The sequence below is a fragment of the Barbus barbus genome (genome assembly GCF_936440315.1).
Source record: "Barbus barbus genome assembly, chromosome: 19".
In the NCBI taxonomy this organism is placed as follows: Eukaryota; Metazoa; Chordata; class Actinopteri; order Cypriniformes; family Cyprinidae; genus Barbus; species Barbus barbus.
The window spans coordinates 8,920,532-8,932,242 of record NC_136747.1 but is presented as its reverse complement, the minus strand read 5'-3'; positions in this window follow the sequence as shown (position 1 = coordinate 8,932,242).

Below are 11,711 nucleotides of genomic sequence, written 5' to 3'. Positions count from 1 at the left end.
TAGAATTTCATATTAAAGCTGCAGTTCTCAAGATTCAAGATTTTTTTTTATTTGTCACATACACAATTATACAGGGTATAACCAGCAGTGAAATGTAGGTCAGGTCCATAAAAAGGTGGGATCTCGTATCATCTTCCCCTTAGCTCTCATTTGCATTTCCACATATTCATGACTTGTTGGTGGAATGCTGATAGTTTCACTGGAAGTTTGGGTAAATCAAAGTCACATTTGAGAAGAAAGCGGATACCACCCAATTTACAAACAAAGCTGAAGGTACAGCATACCAGAAGCTCTCAGTATTACCTAAAAATATTTGAAGCCACTTAAGTTTTAACAAAATATTCATACTCTCAAATTCAATTACTTTCAGACCACCTTCTTCATACACTTTAATAATATCAGATTTTCTAATATGAGTTTTGTGCCTCCAAATAAAGTCATACATTTTTTGATTGCTTGTTTTAATAATAACTGAAGAGGGAGCTAAAGCAAAAGCTGGATAAATCAGTCTGGATAAGTATTCAACTTTAGTTAGAAGAATCCTCCCAAAAATTGATATGTCTCTTTGCAACCAGCAATTCAAGATACCACCGGCTTTATGTATTTTATTTTCAAAAATTTCTTTCATACTAATCTTCAAATCTCTGGAAATAGAAATGCCTAGATATTTTACTGTCTCTATAACTGGAATATTATACAAGGATAACTCTTGAATGGGGTGTAGGGCCAAAAGTTCACATTTGTTTAAATTTAGTTGAAGGCCTGAAGCTTTGTAGAAGAGATAGCCAGAGGAATTTGGTCTTTGTTTTGTAAAAATAATGTAGTGTCATCTGCTAACTGACTGATTGCTAAAGTTTTCCCAAATACATTTAATTTATTCACAGATAAGTCATGACTAACCAGAGTGGACAACATATCTACAGCTAAAATAAATAAAAGAGGGGACAGCGGGCATCCTTGCCTTATTCCACGGCCAATCTTAAATCTTTGTGTGTGGTACCGAAAGGGAGAAAAACTGAACTGTTCATGTCTCTGTAAATCATTTTTATAACACTGATAAACTGTTTACCAAAACCGAAAAGTTCTAAGGATTTAAAAAGAAAAGAATGCTCTATCATATCAAAGGCCTTTTTGAAATCCAAAAATAAAATGAATCCATCATCCTCTATCAAGTGACTGTACTCCACCAAATCCATCACCAACCTTATATTATTATGGATAGATCTTCCTTTAAGAAAGCCTGATTGCGATTCGTTCATTCAATTATTAATGCCCACTTTTAATCTATTAACATATATATGTGTGAAAATGTTATAATCATTATTGAGCAATGTGATCGGACGAAGATTATCCATATATCTCATATCTTTATCTGGTTTAGGGATTAATGTAATCAGACCCTGATGCATAGTGGGGCCTAAGGATCCATCTTCAATGGATTCAACAAAAGCATTAAATAATCTAATATCATTCCAAAAGAATTTGTAAAAATGAGCTGTGAGGCCATCAGGGCCCAGAGATTTGTTTAACTTAAGGTTTTGAATCGCTGAATCAAGTTCTTCAATATGCAAATCAGAATCACAGCAATCTCTCCAATCATTGTCAATGTGGGGAATAAAATGTATTATATTATCAAAGAAATGATTACACTCTAATGGGGAGAAGTTGGAAGAATACAGGTCACTGTAAAATTGATAGATATTCTTACTTATTACAGTAGGATCCGTACATTCAGCATCATTTATCATTAGTGAAAGCACTGAGTTACTTAATTGTCGTCTTTTTTCTAATCTACAAAAGTAAGAAGTACTTTTTTCACCCTCTTCTATCCACTTAGCCCTAGAACGTATATATGCACCTTTGGCTTTCTTAATATAAAGATTGTCCGGTTCTAATTGCAGAGAGACCATTTTGGTTTTTTCAGTATCATTCAATTAATTTTCACTACAACATTTGTTAATTTCATAAATAATATTATGTTCCTGTTGTCTCCTTACTTTGGCAAGTATTTTACTGTAATTAATTGAAAATTCACGAATTCTAAATTTGAGGAACTCCCATCTGGCTTTGTTAGAATTAAAGTTTCTACTGTTCTTAATTTCCTGAATTAACTCTTTAACTTTATTACAGAATCTCTCATTATTAAGTAGATCAGAATTAAATTGCCAATAACCCTTAATCCTTGAAGTGTTGTGATTTGGTTTGAGAAATAGTGAAATAGCACAGTGGTCTGTCAAGGGTGCTGCTGAAATAGCACAGTCTTTAACAAATAATATTAAGTTATCTGAAATAAGCCAGTAATCGATTCTTGATTTGCTGGTGGCATTAGGTCTTAACCAAGAGAACTGCCTGAGATTAGGATTGAGATATCTCCAGACATCTATCAATTTAAGACTAGTGCAGAAATGGGAGACCAAAGGATTTGGTTGAGAAGTAGTGCTTTTGGGAGGATGTCTATCATATGTTTCATCCGGTGCAATATTAAAATCTCCACCTACAACAATATTATCTGTAGGGTATACCCTCTTTAAATCAGAGATTAGAGAAGAGACCTCTTTAAGTAAATTTTGATTCAGTTTAGAATTATTGTGGCCATATACATTAACCAAAATGAAAAAAATATGTTCAATATCTAAAACAACCGCTAACCAGTGTCCGCTTAGATCAGATCTAAAAGTGATTGCTTTTCCTTCTAGTTGTTGGTTGTTAAATAAAATTGCAGTACCTGCTGAGTGAGAAGAACCATGGCTAAGTAACATCTTATCTCCCCATTGACTAGACCAAAAAGCAGTATCCGTTAAAACAGAGTGTGTTTCTTGTAAAAAAAAAAAAATGCAGTGAGAACCATTACTTTTACAGAATAAGAACATTGCTTTTCTTTTAACCTTGTTTTGAATGCCCCTTACATTCAATGACATTAAAGAAAATGGCAATTTAACTGGGAACATAAAAAAAAGAAAAGTGCAAAATGTAAGGAAAAATGCAAACACTTGTATGAGAAGGAAAAAAAAAATAAAAAAATCATCAGGTTGTCTAACCACGAACCTAAAACATACCTTACAACCTAGTGCGTCTCCCAAACAGTCATATCTCATACCATTCTACCCGTAATCAGTTCAAGTGAGTAATCATGTTGAGTCAATGCGTTTCCCTTCAATGTAACCAAACGGTCCACGGTAGTACGCTTTCTTTCCTGCCTTGCGCGCTTGATCAATCAAAGGCCAGAGCTCAGCGTGGGCCAGCCGGTCCTCTCTCGTCAGATCCTCCGTGAATCGAACTCCTCGTTCCCGGCAGACTGATGAATTCTTTGTTGATTTCCAAAATTCATCCCTGTATTTCCGCATTGTAAACTGCACAATCATCTGCTTTGGTTTCCCTGGCTCCTTCTTGCCGGTTCGGTGTACTGTGTCAACAATGTCATCTAATTTCTGAAACAGGTGCGGTGCGATTTCAGCAAATAGACCGATCACTTCCCTGCGGGGATCCTCTTCAGGCTTCTCTTTCATACCATTGATCCGGAGATTCCATCTTCGTTTATACCGCTCGAGTTCAGATGTTCTACTCGCCAGCTCTTTGTGCGATGTAGTTAATCCCAAGAGTGATTTGCTCGTCTCTAGGCACTTTTCTTTGCATTCTTTAATTTCAGCGGCGTTGAACTCGACAGCCTTGGAAATCTCTGCGACCATGATACTGTTCCTTCTCATCTGATTTGCCATTTCTTATGGTTTTTCATCTTGCGAGTCAAAACGAGCTGTAAGTGAAGTTATAGCTTGCAGAAGAGTTGCATTAGTAATATCTTCGTCGCGAGGCCTTAATTTTTTCAAGCCGTTAGTTTTAGTAGGGGTGAAATGGGACGAATCACGGCGTTTATCTGTTTGAGCGGACTGTGCCTCCATTTCTGAATCATCTGAGACCGAAGCTGGAGTCGAGCCACGGGCCGGAGGAATGACAATCTTCGGAAGGCTAGTTTGCTGTGAAGATTTTTCGCATTTTGAAGACTTAAAAAACTACTATTTTAGGTAGATGTAACTGAGACTTATGTATGTTTCAAAACTAAATTGGGAGACTAGCTAGGCAGCTTGGTAAAAACACGTGTGTTCAGCCCGCCATTTTGTCAATCTCTCGCGTGTTTACAAAGCTTAATGCTACATCCGTGAACTCGCTGACATCAGATGAACTCGCCCAGAACATGTCCCAGTCGACGTCATCAAGAGCCGCCTGCAGCATAGCCTCTGAGTGGGAGGACCAGCGCGTCACTACTCTCTGCACCGGAGGATCCTGAACAAGCCTTTGTGTGTATTCCAGTGTTAGGAAAATGGCGGCATGGTCCGATTTGCCAAAAGCCAGTAGTGAGCGGGCTTTGTAGGCATTCTTGAACTGAGTGTAGCAATGATCCAGTGTGTTTGGTCCTCTAGTTGGACAGGATACATGTTGATAAAAGTTCGGCATGACCTGTTTGAGGTTGGCTTTGTTAAAGTCCCCCGCGATGATGAAGGCAGCGTCAGGATGTTTGTTAATGTAGCCGCTGAGCACATCGTGAAGTTTAGACAAAGCCAAGCCGGTGTCCGCCTGTGGTGGAATGTACACAGCAGTAACAATGATCGATGAAAACTCCCGGGGCAGATAAAATGGGCGGCAAATAATGGAAAGATGAGGCGAGCAGGAACACGACAGAATGGAGATATTCCTGGGATCACACCATTTCTTGTTAATCATGAAACACTCCTCCACCCCTGGATTTACCGGCCTCTGCTGTTCTGTCCATCCGTAAAACAGAAAAGTTATCACTGGGCATTACAGCAGTGTCCGGGATCATAGACAAAAGCCACGTTTCAGACAAACAAAGAATGTTACAGTCCCTTATGTCCCATTGGAAACTAATCCTGGCTCTAAGATCGTCCATCTTATTTTCCAAGGATTGGACATTTGCGAGCAGAATGCTCGGGAGAGGAGGACTGTGAGCCCTTTTCCTGAGTCTGTCTCGAATCCCAGCGCGTTTCCCGCGGTGTTTCTTGATCCTTCGCCTCGGGGGGATATTGTTCATCTCTGCGTTCCGAAGAATCTCCAGAGGCCATGAAGGATTCCTGGATAAAGTGTCCTGGAACAGGTTGGTGTAGCGGTTTCCAATGTCCAAAAGCGTTTCTATGTTGTAGGTGATCAGTGCCGACGTGAAATGTGTAAAAAGAGAAAGTAAAAGTAAGTAAAAAAGTTAAAAATTATCCAAAAATCAATATTTGAGCAAGTGCATAACCAGCTAGCATTCAAAACTATCGCCTTACATTAGCCTGATTCACAACGGTTAGCTTATAATAATCAGTGGCGGCTTGTGGGTTTTTCTGGGGATCCTTGCCGATTAAAATTATTAACGTATTTGCTTAACCAATTTAAAATGGCTTTTTGGTTGCTTTTAGTCAGAAAACGTAAAGAAATCGACACATACAGCAAGATAATATAATTTCACTACCTGGCCTATCACTTGAAGCAAACATTCATCCCTTCTTAAAAGTCTGTGTTAAAAGAGAGCTACCTGTTCAATATCGCTACTCATCGTAAGTAACTTACTTCGTGAAGAGGGAACTGATCCTGGAATTTCTTTACAATTTAATAATATTTAGTAATATCAAATGTATATTAGAAATGGCTAGGAATCGGGAGCTTGGATGATTTATAAAAAAAAAAAAAAATAGTTTGTCTAATCGTTTGGTCAAACCCCTCTGAGCAATTTATCTAAACAAACAAACAAACAAACAGAAAAGTATATGATTCTTAAAGTTCATGTGGCCATACATGTATTGTGTACTTGGCATTGTTGCTTGTTTTGGGGAGTTTCTGCCTTTACTCTCCTCTTCAGCTGGTGAAATTCATCTTCAATCAGATTTAAATCTGGAGATTGACTTGGGCAATCTAAGACTTTCTATTTCTTTGCTCTTATAAATTCCTTGACTGAACTGGCAGGGTGTTTTGGGTCATTGTCCTGATGCAATATGAAGCACTTCCCAATGAATCTGGTGGCATTTTCTTGAATATTGGTAGGCAAGATGGTTTTGTACCCTTCTAAATTCATTCTGCTACTGTCATCATACATTAAGTCATCAGTAAAGTTGAGAGGGCCTGTTCCAGAGACAGCCATGCATGCCCATGCCATGACACCACCTCCACCATGCTTTACAGAGGAGGCTGTATGCTTGGGATCATTTGCAATTCCCTTTTTTTCTCCACATTTTTGCTTTCCCATCACTTGGATAAAGGTTCATCTTTGTGTCATTGGTCCATAAACACAGTTCCAAAACTCTTCTGGCTCGCCTTTGTGCTTTTTTGCAAACTCTAATCTTGCCTTTCTATTTTTGGTGCTGGTCAGAGGTCTGCATCTTGCTGTGTAGCATCTGTAATTCTGTATCAAATTCTGTTGTTTTCTCAGCCAATCAGGTCATTGTTGGTTGCTGGTGGTTTCCAAACTCTTGATTTCTCCATGCCCTTTATTTTTGCTAGAGCTCTAGTTGACTTCCTCTTTTCTTTTAGCATCCAAATTGCTTGCTTCTCTCTCAAAGTCAGCTCCCTCATCTTCATCCTGGTTTGTGTGTCATCATCGAATGCAGGATTCAGAATGCAGAAGTAATGGATATAACTGATACGACACATTCACTGCTTTTAATATCTGAAGAATTAATGCAACAGGACACAGCTGATCACTTAGAAAGACCTGTGAGGCAACTGATCCAATACTTATGCTCACATCAGATAGAGGGATGAAACTCTAAAAGTGCTGAACTTCTTAGCTGGTAAAACATCTATGTGTTGAATCACCCAATAATAAAATGTGACATTCTGTAGTTTTGTCTCATATTCATCTTTTAATCATATTTGTAAATGTCTTTACTCCACAGCCGACAGAGCAATTTTATCTTCACCGAGGGCACTGTATAAATATATATATATATACATATATATATTTTATTTTATTTTTTTTTATTTATTTTTTTTTTATCCCAAGTACACAATACATGTATGGCCACATAAACTTTAAGAATCATATACTTTTCTGTTTGTTTGTTTGTTTGTTCAGATAAAAGGGGTTTGACCAAACGATTAGACAAACCAGTTTTTTTTATTTTCATAAATCATCCAAGCTCCCGATTCCTAGCCATTTCTAATATACATTTGATATTACTAAATATTATTAAATTGTAAAGAAATTCCAGGATCAGTTCCCTCTTCCCTCTTCTGCATCATTACATCACATCTGTAAACATAAAGAAGTTGTGCCGGCTACTAGGCTATCGCACATGAGGATCCTGCAGGTGGCGGATCATTTATAGCCTTTTCTCACAGCAGCTAGAATGATTAAATGTAAAAAAATCATTTTGATGGCAGATTGTAATCCAGAAAGGATTATATGAAACACATATGAATGAAATTAAATTATATTCCAGTTTTAAATGTGCTTCTGATTACAGAGAGCCTGGGATTACACAAGATTTGTATTTTAAAGAAAATCAGTTCGAAGAGAGCATATTGCTTTTTGGGTTAAAATAATTTCTTAATAGGAAATTCAAATGATATGACAGTTAGATTAGAAATTGAAACAGAAATTGAAATCTACATGTTAATACACACTATACTCATAGTCACGCAATGCTGATGTTGTTAACCGATCTAACTGTTGTTAACTGAGCTAACCGATCGTTAGATTTAATTACCATTGGTAGCGCAATGTATGGTAATCAGATGACAATATACGGTGAAAATTCTTATTTGGGTCATATATTCCAAGACGGCTAGAATCGGTGAAGAACAGTAAACATCCACACCGGTGTGGAGAGTGACAGCTACACATTCACCTCAAAACATTAGATTCATCCGCGCTGGGGCCGTGCCAGAATACAACCCACGCAATGAAGATAATTCCTCAAGTAACTGCAATTCTAGGTTTTCAAACAGAGATGGCGACAAAGAGGCAAAATTTACGGACTGCAGCTTTAAGAAATTATTCTAACCCAAAAAACTAATTATGCTCCATTTGAACTGGTTTTCTTTAAAATACAAATCTTGTGTAATCCCAGGCTATCTATAATCAGAAGCACATTTAAAACTGGAATACAATTTAATTTCATTCACATGTGTTTCATAAACACATATTCCTTTCTGGATTACAATCCACCATCAAAATATACATTGAATTATTCTAGCTGCTGTGAGAAAAGGCTAAATGATCTGCCACCTGCAGGATCCTCACTTGCTATAGCCTAGTGACAACTTCTTTATGTTTGCAGACATGCCATGCTCGAATTTCCCGTGAAAACCTACCCGAACCACTCAAATTAGAAAATATTATAAGCTAACCGTTGTGAATCGGGTTAAAGTAAGGTGATAGTTTTGAACACTGGCTGGTTATGTATTTACTCAAATATTGATTTCAGTTCAATTTTAACCAAAAAAGTTATGGACTGCAGCTTTAATAAATACTGCAAAGCAATGTGCAACAACCACTCAGATCACCTTAGCAACACCCGAGAATCATGGCAACATCATTCCTTCAGAAAATGTAAATTGAGTTAGAAAATATAATTATCTCCAGTCCCAGATTAGACAGAATACAGCAGTTGGGTTCCAGATCCAGGAACAGTGTGTACAGGATGAAGGAAGGACAGCAGGTCTTGGCTGCTCTGCCCTGGGGCTCACAAGGACACTGATAAGTGTGGGCAGATCATGAGGTCCAAACACATTTCTCACCCAAACAAAACACACTTCTCACATGAACCAGCCTCAGTCACAGTCTGTCTGAGCTGAAAGCACCTCTAATTGATCCCAGAGCACAAAGCAGTTTTCTCAAACCTTTCTCGCCATGCAGAAAGAGAGTTTAGTCGCAAACTTTTATGTGAGAGAAATATATTTGGATTCTTGGATTTAATAAATAAGCAGCTTTATTTTATTTATTTATAAACATAGTTTAACTATATTTCTCTGTAGCGAGGGGATTAGCATTGCTACTTTCTTTTTAAATCTTTTTATCAGCAATTCAACCAAGCTTTTTACATTTTACTGACAATATTTCAGCAATAAAGATGTTTGGACTGTTTCTCAGTCGGCTATTTAATATGACAACAAGCAATGTCCGATTCAGAAATAAATTACTCTTTTGAGTCGGTTCTTTTCAATGAATTGGCCGAACGGGTGCGTTTCCCAAAAGCAACTATGGTTGCAAGTTCCATTGTTACCAATAGAGTTCAGGGGAACTGACGACCATAGATGGCTAATGATGCTTTTGGGAATACGTGGATGAATTTCAGTATCTTCTGACTACAATCAAAAATGAAAACTAACTTGTAAAACACTTTATACACCTTAATATGATGAAATTGACTCTAAAATACACTTTAGAAGAGAAACAATGTGCATTATAATATACATACAGTCAAAAAATTATTCAGACACCAGATATAATTTTTAATATTTTTTTACTAGTGGGTGCAGGACACTATAGTTCATAAATGTAAGTGAGGATGGCAAAATAAAGTAAACTGTGACATATTATACCCCAAAATTCTTCAAACAGTGGACTACCAGTAAAATTTGGGATCAACAAATATTCAGACATTTTGATCTGACCATGTTTTTGCATAAGTGTGTTTTCTTTAATTGCTAATGTGATCTTTTATATCACAGACTGAACAAAATTAAGCATTGCTTGGTAATTGGTTGACCTAAATTGGTATTATGTACATAAATTTAACAGCTGAATAATTTCTATCAAAGTTATCTGACATTATCAAGATGAATTTGTTCTGTCACAGTTTAACTCTGACTTTTTGCCATATTTTATTACCATTTTCTAAACTGTAGCGAATAAACTGTGATATAATGTGAGAAATGTTGAAGGTGTCTGAATAAATTTTGGTTTGTATGTGCTAATGAGGTAGAAGCTGACAAGTTTTAGCTATTTTATCTCCTCTGCAAAAAAAAAAACAGAAAATAAAGGGCAATATAACATTTTTATACCTCTTCTAGAGGTATTTTTAATAAACGGACATCTGAAGAAAGTAAATCTAACATATTTGTTTTTATATATCACACATTAAAAATGATAAAGTAGTTCAAATGTAGTTAGCTACATTTACGTGTAGCATGTAGTGTAACTACTTTATATGAAGGGTTTCATTTAACTTAAAGTGATAGTTAACCCAAAAGTGAAAATTTGCTATTAATTTACTCACCCTAAGGCCAAAATACAAGTAGTATAATATACAAAATATACAGAGAAGAACCGTTTGCCGAGGCTGTGGATTAAAGGTAATAATCTTGTAAATAATTATCCTTTTCTTTCACAGACCGATCGTTTCGCTTCATAAGACCTTCATTGGTCTTCTATGGTTTTTTTTATGATCAAAAAAACCAGCAGTCACAGACGTGCAGTTTATAAATCACCAAGGACAACGGTTTCACCTAAAACATCTTCTTTACTGTTCTACTGAAGAACAAGTCACCTACATCTTGAATGACCTGAGGGTGAGTAAATTAATAGCACATTTCCATTATTGGGTGACCCATCCTTTTAAATAGTTTTTCTACACAGTAGTTTGTAGCTTAGCTAGCTACTTTTTTTTTTTTTTTTAAGTTTCAACTTTTTTAAGTTGAAAATCCTTTTAACACCATGCCTCTGTGTTCGGGATAAACATAGATGAAAAGCCTTACTGCATACTGCTACCCATCAAACACTAAAGTGGTTTACTTTGAATAAGAACAGATAATCAATACAATAGAGAACATCTGAACAATATTAGAAAGAGAACATTTCATGTGCAGCATTAAAGGCCCCCTGGTATACTCCCAGACTGCAGTGCAGACCAGACTAGATAGCGAAATTCACTTTAAAATGCAGTAAACAAACACCGCTGGACAGCAAACAGCAGATAGGTAGCAGACAATACAGCTCCGGCCTTATTTTCCAGCCCCCTGAAGGTTGCTTCTTCAAAGAGCAGACAATGACAACAACAAACCCCAGTTGGCTGAGATAAAGGAGCAGGTGTATTTCCATTTAAATGCTACCGGGTGGAGCTAATTTGGTTTGCAGTGTTGCTGCACATCCCAGAAGACAGCCGCAATTCTGATTTCCTCCTGACCTTTGGGCCATGACGACTGTGTCACGGTTGGCGAGGTGTTATGTGTTATGTGTTTCAAATCACACTGCTCTTTAATACATATTCAAATTAGGCCTTCAGAACACTCCAGAAGCCGTGCAGAAGATCTGTGCAACCCCCACCGAGTATCACTGCTCATAGCGAAGACATAAGTTCAGTTATTAATGGAAAAGGCGTTCATACATTGACATCTCAGAGATGAGCAAAAATGTAAAGCAGAATGTAGAGAAGTGAGCCTATGGGAAATATTTGTTATTTTGCTCTTTTATTCAAAGCTTTGGACTTCAAAGTAAATGAACTGAAATGTACTCAAATAAGTTTATCTTGTAAAAACGATGCTGTGGGATGCACTGCAGCAGCCTCTGCAATACCGTCCATGTAAACCTCAAATCTTAAAGGAATGGTCCAGGTTCAACACAATTAAACTCTACTGACAGTACGGCATGCTATTAATTAACATAGAAAATTATTTAGACACATATCTCAGTTTGTAAAGGAAAATGTGTTCAGTAATGCACATAATGTTAGTCTGTGAGCAAAGTTATTTAATATGTGCAGCTCATATTTTTTATAAAG